Consider the following 15228-nt stretch of genomic DNA (forward strand, 5'->3'; position numbering starts at 1 on the left):
CCCCCCAACAAATTAGCAGCAAACCAGTGAATTGGAGCTAATGCTGGTGTGTGAATTATCCTTTGCTGTGGGGTGGCTTTGCATGGTTACTGCCAAGCTGCTTCTAGTTTGAGAGAGAAACCAGCAAGTGCAAAGAGAACTGGATTCTTGTCCTTGAGCGGAGGGTTCACAGCCCTGCGGAGAGCAGTGACAAGAGCTTGAGGAGCTGCTGTCTTGGCAGGGTTCCTGTTTTGAGAGCCGCTGCAGCTGGACAGGCTTGGTCTTCCACTATGACTGGCTGTAAATACCAGGTGCAAGTCATACATTTGAGCAAGGGCAGCACAGTTAAAATCAGCATGGGTGGCGATCACTGTGTTATGATAATAGAATAGAAACTCTTGCAGAGATTGAGGCCCTACATTCATAGGCCGTGAGAACCAGCCCATCTCAGAGACCTTACACTTTAAATAAAGCAATTTGGACAATGGGTGTCTGGACGAGGAGGTGGTAGGAAGAAGTGAACGACTTACTAGCATCTTAGTGGCACAGTGGGACTAGGAACCTGGTCTCCCGACTCCGGTCCAGTGTTGTATCCCCTGGATGCACCTGCCTCTCCAGATAGTCTGATCTCCAACTCCCACTGGGCTCGGGGGCATCCAAGTCCAGTGCTTTGTCATCCCTTTGTTTCCTGTGATACAGGACCTAAGAATGGCACATAATGTGCTATATGGGGAAACATGCCAAAAAGTGAGGTTTTTCCCACTTCAGATCTGTGCAGATATGTAAATGATACTCTCTCAACATAGAGGCATTAATTTAAACATTTCTCTTAGAAGTGCTGGTGTGAGCTTTCTGAAAGCGATCCTCTTGAGGGGTGGAAAAAGCGTCTGAATGAGAGCCAAGCATGTTAGGGTGGGTAGCTGTCTACCAAGCTCCGGTCGCTTCACCCCTGTCCCTGCAGCATGCTACTTGAGAGATGCAGGAGATGGGGAGTGTTTACCAAGTAGCCTCTTAATTTGAGACCGTAGCATTGTTTTATAATCCCTCTTTCCCTCTCCAGCCCTGAGCAGCCTGTCCCACCCCCAGAGAAGGGAGGCCTGAACGTCTGTTATCTCTGTCCCTTTGTTATGCTCTTTGTATCACCAGTGTTAGAAGCTGTATGGGTGCAGCTCTTCTGTCATCTCACCCTGTCTGTGCCTGTTCTGTGCAGCCATCAGGAAGATAAAGACGTCTCTGGACCCTGTTCCTTGCAGTTAATTGGTTCCTACTCACTGAAAGCTTTTTCACTCTGCCATAATTACCAGGATGACACAGATGTCGTAAGAAATGAGCATGTAATGAAGCTCTTGGAATAAACACTCCAGCATGCCGGGTCTCCCAACCAGTGGGTAAAGATATCCCATTGTGCCATTGTTTCCATTACGCCCATTAATCACCAGAAAAGCTGGTTGCTGGCATGGGAGGAGTCTGGAGAAGTGGGCAGCCTGTAAGATTTCAGAATAGCAGCATGGATGATGATATGATGCTAGGTCTGGGTAGTGTCCAGCTCTGTCTTTTGCATTTTGAAAGGTTCCTTTTCATCTAGTTAAATCTTGACATGTTAAACTAAAATGCTATTTTTTTGGAAGACTACAGAGATGTCAAGATGTCAGAGAATAATCCTTAAGGTAGAAAGGAAACTTTGGTTCACCCTTCAAGTAAAATAAAAGGGAAAGCAATAGAAGAGGTACAAATAGGAATTGTAATCATAGAAAGGGCCATTGTGCCCAAGTCTGGGACTGTCGGGTGGATGGTATCGGACATAAGAACAAGTTTATGACATAATTGATCTACCCAAGCCTGACTGACTAAAGCCATCTTCCAGTGATTGCTTCTGGATGCAATTGGTTTTGACAACCTTGAGTCAATCACTGTCATTCCAATAAAATGTGTTGCTTCAAATTAAGCAAAATGAGACCTTTATCTTTTTCTTTTGCCTTGGAAACTCTGGGGTCTTATTATTCCTTCCCCCCTTTTCCCTGATGGCTGGAGTAGATGGTGTGAACAGTAGCACCAGTGATTTCTTTTTTTTTTTTGCATCTGGATGCTAAGCTGATGGCATGAGGCTTTACAGCCTGTCAGTCAGTAATTGGGGCATTGTGAACTCTCAGCAGTAGATTGAATATCATAATTAGAAGCTTGGTCTATTTGACTTTTTTGGTGTAATGTAGTGTAAACTAGTATATGGCTTCATAATTCCGCACACGATTAATCCAGATGACCCCAGGGTCAGGGGGTGAAGTTCTTTGTGTGTCTGTGAAGGTCTTTACCACGGGTTTTCGAAGCTGTTGCCCAATTTTGTAGGTAGTTTGTACTGGACTATTTTGGAACTGACGGGTAGGCTTAGTTTCAAGTAGATGGGGGTTAAACATCACAAAGGCCACCATTGCCCTGGGTCCCTTGACTACAGATTGAACAGGTCTCTGAAAGCCAGTTCCTCTGCAGTGGGGGATCCCTGTCGGGTCAGGGCTCAGGCACATCAGAGAAGTTTGAGCTGCTGCTTCTTGTCCTCTACTTGTCTGTCAGATGAATAAGGGCTTTCATCTCTAGGTGTCTGTTCAAGTAAATAGGTGAGGAAAACCAGTTTTGGGGCTGGTAACTTCAGGTAAGTGTAAGATAATCATTTTTCAGCCTGCTTGTTGAAGCCCTGGTCCCTTCAGTCAATCCCTCCCTGGTGGTTTGGCATGCCAGGTTCATTGACGTCTCACTGGCTTCAGCTTTGCAGATGAAGGGGCATGGATGAATGGGTAGCAGTGTTTTACCCATTGCTACCCATTCTGCTTAATAAATGGAGGGCTGTTTGTGGCATTACACTTTTATGCCAAGGTTTGCCCCTATTTCCTATGCCATATCATTTTACATTGTGAAATCTAACTGTAGGGGGGGCAAAGAGTTACAGCTGGAAGATACCATGCTAACAGCACCATCCATCCCTCTCTGGGTGCAGTTGGAATTTAGCTATTGTAAATTTGGCTCTAGCTAAGCACTGTGCTTTGAAGGAGCACTCAGTTTAAGCCTAATCAGCTTTAGCAATGATCTTCAAAGTAGTTTTAGCTACAGCTTCCTCCAAGTTCTCCTGTGAAAGCTTTTAGATGTCCTTGTTCACATTTTCTAACCAACCCCTCGAGGAAAACTGCCTTTACTGGGGAAAGAACAAAACTGATTGTAGGCAAAGGGTTACCAAAATGTACAATAAAATAAGTGGAAGTGATAGGACAAATGCATGTCACGATCTGGGAAAATCTCAAGTGTTGCTTTGGGTAAGGATAGGGGGAGTAAACATTTTCCACTTGAACTTTTCAAGTTGATCATTTCCTTCTTAATGTCTAAAAGAGAGAGTATGATCCACTACTGCAGGTTCTGACCTTTGGAAGGGCATCTTGTGCTCCACAGACAGGATCCAAAGATAGAGGGCCCTGCAAACAAAATAGAAAACATGAGACTATCCCTGGCCTTATGGCATGCTAGTAGAAATAGTAGATCTCCATACAAGCAGAGGCATACATCTGCCTTGGGACCTTGTCTGCCAAGAACAGCTAGTAGAAGAAAGCACTGTTGGTGTAACTAGTGGGCAGTGTCCTTTTTCTAGCTCAGTTCTCTAAGGAGACGTGATCTGTCGAGAACAATTGGATAGGACATAATATAGACGGAAAGAAAAATGTATCGCACAGATATCCTAATTGAGACACTACCAGAACAGTTTAACAGCTTCTCCTTTATAGCTGTTAAGTGAAGGATGCCACCTTTCTTGTCCTAGAGAGCATGGTTAGAGCAGCAGATACACCTGTTGTCATTGACTCGTTCATACAGGGCACAGGTGACTACTTTGTTTCTCTTGTTTATCCCAAACTTGAGTCAACTTTTAGCCTTTTTCCCCAGAAGAGCAGTACTTAGTTGGTCTCTTTGAACAAGTTAGTGAATCACCATGTGCCTTGGTTTCCTCTTGTTAAAGGGGAATGATAATACTGCAACACAGAAGTAATACATTGAAACCAGTATCTAATCCTTTACTTCTGCTGAGTATCAAGTAATGACATTAAAATCTGGCCTATAACATTTGCATGGTCCTTTTAAAAAGGCTTGGAAAGGCACTAGGGATATAAAAACTGTAGGATGCTTACTGCTTCTACAGCAGTAAGTGCAAGCCCCATAATCTGTTCTGTCTATGTTCTTGGTTTTCTGGCTTGATCTTTAACAGTGCTAAACATCTACCATCTGCTCTGAGGGTAGAAAGTATATTCGGGGGTACGTATCTGGGCCTGTGGATGCTGGGTTTCAATTTCTAGCTCTTCCATAGGCCTCCTGTATGACTTTTTGGGTGGTGGCAGGTCTGTTTAGAAAAAATAAAATCCATTAATGAAAGTGCAGGACTGAAGCTGTGGTGATAAAGGCTGCCTAAGTAGCCGGATAGAATTAAGATATTCCTTTAAAATTATGCCACTTGTGTCTGATTCAAGTCTCTAGGAGAGCAATGGGCCAAAACCTTTGAGTGGCCTGAGGACAGCACTGGGAATTGGTAACCTGAATTTTCAAGATCAGTTAACTTACCTTTTTTTTCCAGGCCCAATTCTATAAATCTTGATCTGACTAGCTCCAACAAAGTGTTAATGGGCCTGCTTGTGTAAGTACAGATTTCAGGATCAGGCCCTTCTTAACCAGCTAATAGATTTATCTTGCATTTTTCTCTTTAGGTAAGTACTACCAAATGAGACAACTGTCAAGCACGTAAATGTTGAGGCTTAATAACTTCCTGCTATCCTTTCTATTGATTTTTTTTTTTCTTTCTTTTTTGTTTTTTTAATGGATAGATGGCCATAAATCCAAGTAGGGTTGACATCAACTCCTTTTTAATGTGCCTTTGAAGCATGTCTGTCAAATGTCACTTGGAGGAGGTTCCTGGTATTGTATGTAAGGTACAACAATGCTGGGTGCCCAGAGCTTAGAGATTTATTGGTAATAAAAGGAAGTACGCTATTTAAAGAGGAGAGATATATTAAAAAGGTTTGACTGTATTGGCTTATGTAAAGCTCTGCACAATTGAATTTTATTATGGGATCTTTATACGGAATTGCCAGCCTAAAGATATTTATAGCCACAATAACATAGTTTGACAAATTATGTGAATGACTCTTTCTAGTTATTCTGACTGGCTCCCAGAACTAATTAAATTTGTATGCAAAATAAAGCAGGCAATTTAAATGATGTCCCAGCAAAGACACTGGCTGAGTGATGGCTGCAGCACATTGAACCGGAGCTGGAAATTGGAAGAGAAAGCCACAGTGCCCCCAAGCGTTTAAGAGTCCAGGGGGTACATCCAATTACTAATGACAGCTTTAACAGGTACAGCGTGTTTAGTCCTCCGCCGACCAAGTAATTGGCAAGTGGAATGGTGTTCATGGAAGGGGCTATTGGAATAAGAGGTTGAACTTTACATTGGCTGTTTCACGCAGAAGGATCTCAAAGCTCTTGACAAATGTTGCACACAAACTCTTATTGAACAAACTCTGCTTTGGGTAGGATGCCATAGTGGACACCCTTACTTGTGCACATAGGTCTGAGGTCTTCAGTGGTGACAAGCAGTACTATTTTGATTTTGCATCTCCTCTAAAAGATTGTTTCCTTAGTGCTACAGCTCCCTCTGACATCTTAATGGCCAAGAGGGTCTCTGAAGGAGAACTCCCCCCTGAATCCTGACACCCTCTCCTAGGTGCTGAATTTGAAGCACTGACCTAGCCCATCCTAGCTCAGCTTCTGAGATCTGCCTGGTGGCACGGCTGCAGGCCATTTGGAGTATTGTGCGAATGGGGAAAGAAGTAAAAAACTGGTTTGATTTATGTATTTTTCCTTGGGAAGCTTTTGTGAAAGGCCTTTGGTGTCTTTGCACACGTGTAGCATGGGAAGACAGGTCTAATTGTCACAAACTCCTGGAAGACCATTTTAGGCTGGACATAAAGAAAACCTTCTTTACCGTTGGAGTCTCCAGAGCCTGGAACAGACTCCCCCAGAAGTGGTGCAAGCTTCTACTCTGAGCACTTCAGAATCCTAAAGTCTATGAAATCTTGCAGCAGTGACAGGTACGAAGCCACAGAGGGTCCATTTGTGTTCAGCTCTTAAGCATTCAGGTGCATGTTCAATAGATCAAAACCTCTTGGATTTGGGCAAGGATGGAACAAAGGATTCATGTTGTTGTGCTTATTTTCTTTCTCCCTCTTTCCTCCTTTTACATGCAGGACCCAGTCCCTGCCTTGTGTTGAGTAGAATCTAAATCTCTTCTGTTCTGTGATTCTAATCTGAACTGGTTTCTCTAAGCAGCCATTTAGGCACCTGAAATGACTCTTCAGGCGTGGGGGGTGGGAAACCAAGCAGTCAAGCAGAGCCAGGCAAGCCCAAAGCTTGTCACTAGTATGCTAATGGATGCCCCTCCCAGAACATTCAGCCTTTGTGCTCCGCCAGCTGCTAGGTAATAGTTACATAAGTGTAATGTTTGGAGCACAGCTTCCTAATGCGTGCTAGTTCTTGGCAGGCGCGCCGTCTGCCACTTGAAGGGCATGTTGGCTGAAAGGTTCACAGTATGTTAGGTTTTCTTTTGTTTTCCTTGAATGGGCACTGCCAAGAGGCATTGGACCAGTGCTGTGCCTGCAGTTTCACCAGCGGGGGCTTAGTGGTAGAGGAGGGACAGAGATTATGTTGCGCATAAAGAAGGGCTGGAAGAGAGCATTGTAGGGGCTTCTCCGTGTAGCCTGATCAGTCCCGTGACTCAGCGGTTTCCCTGGGGTGAAGAAGTGCAAAACAGAACCCCTGATGCGAATGCCCCCGTGCTCCACAGAAGCTTGGATCCAGAGCAGGAGCACCCATCTAGTTCTTTGCAAAATGCCAAACCAAAGCTCCAGCCTGAGCATCCCAAACTCCATAGGACATGCACAGGCATGATTGGGTATGTTTAGCATTTGCTGGATTGGGGGATTTGTCTTCTAGGGGAAAGTAGATATAGACCCTGACTAGTAGGCCATGAAAGCTGGCACATTTTAGCTCTGGTCCTGGGTGAGAACTTTGCAGCTCATATCTTTTGCTGGCCAGGACCTTAAGTACTGCGGGTTGCAACTTAGCTGTGTCTAGCACTTATCTTGTTGCACTCAGACTTGGTAGCCTAGTGCAGCAGTTCTCAACAGCTAAGTCTCATGGACTAGCCGACAGTGGAGCTGGGGCTGCTTGCTGTCATAAGACTGGGTTTTGGAACAGTCTAACCCTCACTGAAGTTTAGGATACAAATAGCACGGGAAAGGCCTTATAATAGTAAAATGCTGCAGTTGCCTATAAGGTTTGGGGACTGGTGCATTAGTAATTGCTTTCTGATAGTACTGAGTTTGATTTCTGGTTTCTTGTTGCCCAGAACGATGAGATTTCAATGCACCCTTGATAGCCTGGTAGTGGTAGTAGACTTGTCCTCTAGGAAGGAACTGGGAACCTTTTCAAATTGCTTGGCAGTAACCATTCCAGTCAAGGAATGGTCATTCCCACCATCAGTGAGAAGGAATGGAGAGTGGTTGCAAAGCTGAGGCTGCAAAGCTGAGGCTTGGGGGAAGGAGGAAGTGGACCTTTGAGTTTGGGCCTGGATGGAGAGGACGTGCCGTACAGGAGAAGGCCTCCATTAAAAATGTGCTTCTTAATAAGGAGGAACTTTCCAGCTTCATTCCCAGTAGATCTGGCTAATGTTGCCTGATGCTGGCTGTGGGATTAAGTGCTCAGAGCTACCTTGGATCTGGCTAATTTCCAGTAGCAATTCATTCACTTGGGTTCTAACTTCACAACAAGATCTACAGGAGGTAAAACTGGAGAAGAAAGTGAAGTGGAATAAGAGTAACTGCGAGGGGTGATGTGTATTTAGGTTATTTGACTGCTTTAAACTCGGGATAAATTTATACTTGGAAAGAAGCCTTAATCTTTCCGGACTGTAATTTTGGCAGTTAAAGGCCCTTGGCTGGAGGATTATTTGTGAGACAGTGATTGAGCTCTGTCTCTTGCATGTTTTCTATGGTTGGTGTTGAAGCCTGACTGCTTGAGAGAGATTCTGTAATGAAATGGATGTGATGGATGGGGGTGGTTAAAAAATGCTTGTGTGCGCAGCATCTCTCATTTCAGCAGCATCGCCCCATCATTCACTCCCTTCAGGTATGCGTGCCATCCCACTCTGATCACAGGCTCTTGCATTTTGTGGGGATGCTTAATTTAGGTGGCGTGTGTAGCCTTTGGGGCCATCACACGTAGTTTTTGTTCCCCGCTGTGTTCAACCAAGGATTTTCTTTCCCTGCCTCTCCCCACTGCTTCTGGTAGCTGAGATTCACTGCAACTTTTTTCCCCCCCTCTCTAACTGCCTATGTAAAGGTGCTGGAGTTCTTGCCCTGAATTGCTTAACGTCTTCCTAGAGAAGGCAAATAAATAGAAGGGGAACAGTGTCAGAGAGGCCCAGTGACTCACTTAAGGTCAGTAGAAGAGCCAGAAATCAAAAGCAGACCTCCTGGGGTTAGTTGGGTGTCCTGTCTGTTAGGCCACGTGGCCTTTTTTAATAGTCCATGCAGTGCCCAAGCAATCTGCTTAGACTGCTAAAAAGGCACTTGCATATTCAGGGTGAAGGCTGGCTTCATATCTAGCTTTTTAGAGTGCATATCCATGTTGCCTGCTTTCGACATTAGTGTAGTGGCTGACTTCATTACTTAGCAATCTCTCTCTAACCTAGCTTTGTACTGTTGCTCATTGCATGAGCCCCAAAGACTCCTTTTACATGAATTGTGTCGGCACTCCTTACCAATCAGTTTTCCTGATTGAAATGGTCCCGTCTTCTGTGAGATTTGGGTATGCTAGTGTAGAATGGACCTGGCAATGTAATTATGCTGGGATCTTTAATGTTTAGCACATGCTAGGTATGCATGGAGGCACCAGGAAAAGTGCTTGTTATGCAGCCAGTGAAGAACTGGGCTCTGGAAAGGACTTTATCCATTGGTCTGATGGAGCCTAACTCTGATGTTCCGGGTCTTTTGGAAGCATGTGATTGGTACTAGTGGTGAACATTTTTGGTTTATCTTGGAGAAAAGGCTGGTATAATGACAAGGGTCAAACATGGATCTGGTTCCATCTGCCTCTTTGCATCGGGCTCTGAATTGTTATGGTTAGCTTTGTATCTCCTTCCTACCCCCTATCCCTTGGGCAAGTTACCCTTTAAATCTGTTTTAGGGGTGAAGTTGGGATCTACATCCAACTGTAGAGGCTTAGGCTCAATTCTTCAGTTAGTCTGAACATGTAGTGTATATGATGAGCTATCTGCAGGGAATATTAGATGAATGTAGTTGGTGGGTATCTGTGCCAATGGGGCCTGCTGCACTCCATAGGGATGTCAACCTTGGAGGAGCTTAGGCTTTAACTTTTCAGCAAGTGTGTACCTGTCAGTACTGGAGTCCTAGGCCTCAGCTTTGTGTGGGTCGGTGCCACTGCCTGCCAAACATGAATTCGTTAGTGTGTACTCCTAAATGGCAAAAATCTGTGCCCCGAGTTACGCTGGTGGAAGCTGAAATAACACAGGCCAGCAGACTTGCAGAATAGAAGTTAAGCTGTTTTCACCACATCAGTGACCCGAGGGGTGCCGTTTGATTAAAATACCTCTGAATACCTGTGAGGGAGGGTTAGGGGGGAGAGATGGTTTATAATAAAAATTGAAGGTTGCTGCATAGCCACTGCTAAATAAACGCTCTTTCAGTAACTCATGGGTGGCTCCTTTTTTGTCCCAAGTATTTTGAGCTTTGTGAGTATCGTGGCTAAAAGTTTTTTGGCAGTGCATAAATATTTCATGGAGCTGGATTGGCATTCAGATCTATGTGCTAGCATTCATAAATAGACAGTTGACAGTGTTTTCCCCTAAGGTACTGAGTGCCATTGTGGCATGTTTTTCCATTTATTTTTGGACTAAAAGTGGAATTTTTAAGAGATCTTTCAGCAGTGCAGGAAGAAACCATTAAAAAAAAATCAAAAGTTACCGCCTATCTCTGCTTCTTCTGTGTGATGTTTTGCATTCAGCAAATTTTATAGAATTGGGATGTTTGGCAGCCGTCGCAGTGAAAGTCATGCTTGTGTGGCATTTTGTACTGATGATGGATTAAATACTTGCTCTGTTTTGAAGCTGAGCTAGAGATGGAGCTGTATCTTGAGGCTGCAGGGAACAAATGAAACAACGCATGCATTTAATTAGGCAAAGCATTTTTTCCGCGAAGGTAACAATGTGGTTGTAGAGGTTTGTCCACTTATTTGTCCTCCATTCTCTTGTGGAGGGATTTAGTTGCTTTTGTTTGAAAGGAAAAAGAAGACTTCTTTATAAATGGGTTTTTTTTTTGGGGGGGGTGGAATCGTTTCCAAGTGGAGCCCAGTCCTCATGCTGACCCGTTTCACAGTGAGGCTTTTATCCCTTGCAGCTCTCCTCATTTTTGTAGATCGCAAAAGGGAGACTAGTATATTCTGGGCTATTTTTCACCAAGCGTGACGACGTTGCCAGTACCAGTAGCTAATGGTGTTGACCCCTACTTGACTGGTTATTGAGTTGTTCAGCTCCCAGGTGATCCTTTTCATCTGGGCATAGCCAGTGCTAGATGTGGCTTTCTGTTTCCCTGCAATGTAGTCTGCCAACGAGGCTTATGCTTAACTCGGGAGCTTTCGCAAATGGAGTTTACACCTTCCAGCTGGAAATCCCACTTAGACCATCATTACATGAGCTTTACAGTGCTTTTGGAAACCTACTTGCCTTCCTAACCTCAGATAAAAGACAGCGCTAGCTCTTCACCAACAGAATAGATACCTGCCTCCTTGACCTGGCACATGCCCGACATTACCACGTAATCTTCCCTTGTAAAATACACATGCAAAGTCAGTGCATTTGTAAGTGGAGACTGGTGCACATACAGGGTCTCTATATGTGTGCATTCATATTTTGAGGGCACAATTACCACTGTAAGTGACTGAAAATCTCTCTCTCAAGAGCACCGGAGAGCCGATTTGTGGCTATAAAAATGGCATCTTCTAACCGAGCTGGCTTTGGGCATATTCTTTACTAAATGTCATGAAATTGGACTGATGTAATTTTATATCAAAATAGTTATATTGGAGAAGAATGTTAAAATTAGTATTCTGGTTTAAGTGCGTTCATGCCATGGTTACCGGAGACAGCAGAGGGAGTGTAACGAGACTGAAGGAACATGGCTTTATAGATTTTTTTCCTTTAGAGCAGAAAAGGGATTCTTAAGGTTTCAGTATGTGACTAGTATTATTACCTTTGAAAATAGATTGCTTGACAACCAGTAAGTCAAATAAAGTGGTGCCAGGGACAGCCATTGGCTGCAGCAGCTAGCTATTGAATGCTAAAGGCGAGACACAAGAGCATGTGACTCCAGATTATTTTAGCACAAAACCTGAATATGCTGGCTAAAGTCAGTGGCTTGTTTCCACTGGTGGATGTTGGGGGTTGTGTGTGTGTGCTGGGTGCTTACAGGGTTGTCAGGTTGTCTGCTTGATCTTTCAGCTGTCCAGGTCCTACAGTAGCTGTCCTCATACCCATGCCCTTTGTAGCCAGGGTTTGTATGTAAAAGTTAACCTTCCCACCCAAAATATTCAGTCCCTAAAGAGCTTCAAGGTTGCAGATTTACTGCTTGTTCATCTTGCTATATAAGGTTGTAACTCAGGCAGAAAAGAACAGCTCCTACCCTTCATAAATGACTTTGACCATTTAAAAAAGGGTGTAGACGTGCAAAGATAAGGCACGTCTTCTGGTTTGTTTTGCCTTTTTTTACTGACATCCAGTATTTTGAATAAAATGGGCCACTGCTCATTAACATAACTGGAGGTCTGAGTAAAGAGCTACAGGATGGCAGACTGATGCTTTACATTTCTGTAGAATCTCTCTTGGAGCACTTCCAAACATTCACCAAAAATTACTGCATTTGCTGTTAGAAGCCCTGTAGATACAAATAGGTCCTTTTTCCGCTCATGGTTTGTAGAGCGTCACAACTGGGACCCCAAAGTGCTACTTCCATATAAATAATATATGGGGTTAAATTCATCCCTATGCAAAAGGCTGGCATGAAGCTTATATATCACTTAAGTCTGACTCTGGCAGAGCATTGAGCTTGTGCTGCTGCTTAGCAAATAGCTGAATTTCACTTTGTGGGTGAAATAGGAAAGATGACTAATGCACTGAGTAAATGATTCTCAAGATTGCACAGTAAGTTTCAGAGCCAAGAACAGAGGAAGGAAGCCTGCCTCCTAGTCCCCCGTTCCAACCATTTGACTGTTCCCAAAGTGGAAGCTGCTGTGAGCCCAGATGTTTTGCCCCACAGCTTCTGGATTTGCTGCTCTCTTCCTCACCCACTTGTCCAAGCCCTCTTCCTGATGGATAGATAACATTTGCGAGTGAGCTGCATATCTGAAAGTCCTTCCAGCCCCTTGGTCCGATGGGCCGCGGTGCTCAGATTTCAGTTGCAGGCTACACATCCAGCCCTCAGTTTTGCCCGACATGTGCGTACAGTGGTGACAGCTGCAGAATGCTCCCATGCTTCTGCTTTTGCTGCATCCAGTTGGACTGTTGTAACCCACCCTTCACCGTTTTACAAAGCAAGAATATGCTGATTCACAAAGCATATGAATCTGCTACAGCTACAGGGGGCGTGAGCTACATTGCAGCTGGGATGCATGGTTGCAGCACATTGGAGGCATATCTGTGCTACCTTTCATCCAGTCTGGCAGAAGGCAGGGCAGGGTAACAGAGACTAACTGATTTGTAGAGACATAAGCTTTCCTGGGTGAAAACCTACATCCTCAGATGCTGTGAATGGATTTGCAGAAAATAGGGATTCTGAATGGAAGGGAGTTCAAAGGAAATGAGTAGGAGGTCATGGAGGCCAGCTGAGAGAGGGAAGGTGGGTTGCATAGGCCAGTAGGGATAAACAAGACAAGACAGTATGCCCACTGAGGAACATATGGGTGGGTAACTATTGCAGTAAAGACATGGGGACATGAGCTGCAGTATAGGCCAGCTCCCAGATTAATACCCTGATTTCTTAGTGCAACCCATGCCAAGCATGTCTTAAAACCTGCTGGCCTTTTGCATCTTTGCTACTGTTTTAACTTAGGTAGCTAGTAGTTTGGGCGTACTTCCACATGCTGCAGCACACCCGAGGACATTTCAGCTATACCTGTAGTGTTATCCTTAGCTAGAGAGGCATGTGTTTTTGGATCTGGAGGTGCTGGGTTTGATCCCCAGCACTGACTCAAGTGATAGTAATGAAGCAGTGCTTTAGGGTGTATAGGACTGCAGTGGAGGGTCTGCTTCATTTATAGTTCTGGAGGGACTGTGAAATCTAGGGTACCTGGTGAAGCTCTTGCATATGCCTCTCAGGAGGCTATAATAAAATGGCAACAGGTCATTTAAACAAGCAGTTCTAGAAACTGAATGCAATCTTCATCGGATGGTGCCTTGGCAGCTGTTATGACTAAGGCCTCTGCAAGTCAAGCAGGCTCCTTACCACTCCCCAATGGATTTTGGAGCCATTTATGATTAGTTAAAAGCACCATGAACCCTGCCCTTTAGTCTTAACTGGAGAATTGGCTTGGAAAATGAAACTTCAAGCATGTACTAAAAGCTGCAGCACCTTGGTGAATTAGCGCATAGCTCTGTGTATGCAAAGGTCATGACATGAGCTCAGTCTACAGAGGCTTAGATTTTTAACGGGCTGCTTCTCTGCCTTGGCTTTGTGTGGATGTCGCCTGTAAGTGCTATTTTGAGAATTTGCTGCTCTGGTGTTTTGAAGATAATTGCACCCTGGGGAAAGCACAATTGGAGCCAGTCGTTTCAAATGGGCATTCAGCAACCAACTTGCTGTTGGCTGTGGTCCCCCATTCCCATGTTCTTTATAGGACGATAGAAGAACTATTCCATTTTTATAAGGATTTGTTAATGCAGAAAGTCCTGTGATTTAAGGTCCTAGCCTGAGATTTGAAAGCTGGATTCAATTCTTAGGTTTACTGCTTTGGACCAGGCACTGTGCTTTTCCTGCAATACGACTTTGCCCATCATGCCTGCGATCTGTTCTCAGTTTTGCCACAGACGATCGGTGACCTTGATCAAGCCACTGTTTCTCTTTGTGTCTCCTCCCACTCTTCTTTGTAGTCAGCATAAGCACCAACTCTTCAGAGCAGGGGCTGTCTTTCACTCTGTATTTCTGTTGCCCAATTAAGTGGGTCCCTGATTTCAGTTGGCGTTTTTAGGTACTACTGTGACAGTGTTAGAATAGGAACTTTCTTGACTTTTTTCCCCCAAAACATGGACATGCTGTTGTTGTTGCATGATGCTTAAAGCCTATCCTACAATGGTTTCCATGCAGGCAGGTTTCAGTTGACTTGACTGGGGCTCTGTTCAGGGTTTTGTTTTTGTTTTTTAAATTAAGGACTCCTAGCTAGGGGAATATTGGCTGGTACAGTCTTGGCTAGGATACAGCCAAGCCTATATTCTAGCAGGAGCTATGCAAGGTCTGAGTGACGCAGGACACAACTATGGAAAATTTTCTCCAACAATGTGATTTAAGCAGGAAATTAGTAGAACTGTTTTTTTACAGTTGAGACTGGACTGTTTTCAAATAACTGCTCTTGGCTACACTTGCTAGGAAAGACAGCCGTTATACCCCCTTTGTATGAACGAGAGCTTCAATAGCTATCAAGGCAGTGGTTGTTGACATGTTTTGTACCACTTCTCATTTTATCGGGCGCCTTCAGATCAGTCCTTTTGGTGTGGAATGAGTAGTGAAAGATAAATTATACAGTCATGTTTGATGAGGCTTAAAAGATGCTGCACTAAATCTTCTTTTATTTATGATCTGCCAAAATAGTTGGTTCAAGGAGATGGGGGCCTCTTTCTCTTTTAATTACAAGCATTTTGTGAAAATTGATAAGTGTCTTTAAAAAAATAATAATTCAGCAGTGAATTAAGTTGTACTTTTTGCATAGGTGTCAATGCAAGTTTTATTTTTCTTGAAATTTGTATTAGTTATCTTTAGTTGGCATATTTTGGAGGGAGTTTTTGCCTTAAAGTATCATATTTCACAGAACTCCTTTAAGTGACAGTTTGCTTAAATTATTAAAACTGTCTACATACTTCCCTACTGTATTAGCAGCAGATCCCAG

This window comes from Crocodylus porosus, unplaced genomic scaffold (assembly GCF_001723895.1).
Source record: "Crocodylus porosus isolate Cpor-Errol unplaced genomic scaffold, CroPor_comp1, whole genome shotgun sequence".
NCBI lineage: Eukaryota > Metazoa > Chordata > Crocodylia > Crocodylidae > Crocodylus > Crocodylus porosus.